Source organism: Callithrix jacchus, chromosome 14 (genome assembly GCF_049354715.1).
Source record: "Callithrix jacchus isolate 240 chromosome 14, calJac240_pri, whole genome shotgun sequence".
NCBI classification, from domain to species: Eukaryota; Metazoa; Chordata; class Mammalia; order Primates; family Cebidae; genus Callithrix; species Callithrix jacchus.
In genome coordinates, this window is record NC_133515.1 from 97,100,156 (window position 1) to 97,101,963 (window position 1,808).

The 1,808-nt window shown below is 44.5% G+C and overlaps 1 pseudogene; it reads right to left on the reverse strand.

Annotated features, from left to right (window-relative positions):
- Positions 1 to 809: 809 nt before the first annotated feature.
- LOC100403251 (large ribosomal subunit protein uL29 pseudogene) lies at positions 810 to 1,171 on the reverse strand (annotated as a pseudogene).
- Positions 1,172 to 1,808: the final 637 nt, after the last annotated feature.

Sequence of the window (1,808 nt, forward strand, 5' to 3'; positions counted from 1 at the left end):
AAGAGGAAAAAAGAAGAATCAAGAATGACTCCTAGAATAAGGGTGGAGCAACTGAGCAGATGGTGGGAACATTTGTTTTGGTGAAGACAGAGGATAACCAGAAGAGGAGGGAGAGAGTGGATCAAGAAAAACGTTTTATGCTTATTAAGTTTAAGATGTCTTATTAAAAACATCTGAGTCAAATGTGTGGCTGAGCATGACTTGTAGCTCACATCTGTGTATATAAACTTGACTACTTTTATCTTATTGATATTGCTTATATTCATGAAACAGGATGAGAGTGGAATGAATGCAGAGAGAAGGAGTCAGATAAAGAGGCAGTAGTAAAGGACAAGAAAGGAAGACCAGTGATGTAAGGACAAAACAGGAAAACATGTCATCACAGAAGCCGGGAGACAGAGGAAGTGCTCAGTTCACTGAGCTGCTTCTAGGTTAGAGGAAGGTGAGACCAGTGTAGCATTCACGCTTGGCTTCAGCTTTGGAGAGATGTAGGTGATTCCTGACCTTGAAAAGTACAATTTTAATGACATGGTAGGAATAAAAGCATGAATGACGAGAACTGAGAGTAAACTAGTAGGAAAGAAAATGGAAAGAGTGAGTATAGAGAACTCTTTTGAGTAGTTTTGCTCTTTTTCAGGCTTAAGAGAGCTCGCTTTTAATGCATGAAGGTATGCCAATGGACATAATCCAGTGAAGAGGAGATAATTCCAAGAGTTATATATTCAAGGAGGTGATGGAACCCAGGGCTTGAGCGAGGAGGTCTTTTTTTACTTTTTGAAGCCAGCCGTGCTTTATTGACAGCGCGTCACTCAGGCCTTGACCGTGTACTTCCGCCAGCGGAACAGCCGCTGCTTCCGCTGCTGTTCTTGCTCTTCGGGTTCTCTTCGTGCTTGTTGAGCCGGCGGCGCATGGCTCCGTCTTCTTCGGCCGCAGGTCCAGGGGTTTGTACTTCTTACCCTTGTAGAAGTTCCTGAGGTTTTCTTTCTGAGTCTGGTTAATAACTGAGAACACAGGCAATAGGTTTGCGGAAGACTCAGATCTTAGTGAGCTTGGAGGCCGCGCCGCCTGTCACTTTGGCGACGCGCAGCTGGGACAGCTCCACCTTCAGGTCGTCCAGCTGTTTCAGCAGCTCCTCCTCCCCGCGAAGGTCTCGAGCCTTTATCTTGGCCATTGCTACACAGGCCGCCACTGCTGCCGCCGCCGCCCACTCCGAGAGAAAGAGCGAGTGAGGAGGTCTTAAACAGAATCAAGACCACCTCTTCCATTGTAATAGAAAGTAAGGCAGAAATTGGTGCATAAAAATCCAAGTCAGTATGTGGATTTAGTGAAAGTAACTTCCCAATGGCAACTGTCTTCCAAAGAGTACGGATGTCCATGGTCACTTAGGAAAGGAAGGCTCGGGTTAATGGTGGGAGTGGAGGGCAGATTGGCATGGCACGCAGGATGAGTTTGAATAAGAAAATGGGAGCAATGAGTGTAGATAATTCTTTAGTGTCTGTGAATGAGGAAAGACAGATTTGTGCGCTCACAGGCTGGCAAAGTGGACTCATGGGAAAGGTTGTTTTTTTTTTTTTTTTTTCTTTTTCTTTTTTTCTCTTTTTTTTTTTTCTAGCTACCTGCAGTCAAGCCCAGCTAGCTCAGTCGGTAGAGCATGTGGAAAGGTTGTTTTAAGGGCTATTGTTTTGTGTTAAGATGGGAAAAGCATGGACGTGTTGAAACGTTGAAATGTTCAACTAAAGAAAGAAAGGCTTAATATATAGGAGACAATCTAAGGGTAGATTTTCCCAAAATGTCAGGGTTTGGGCTGC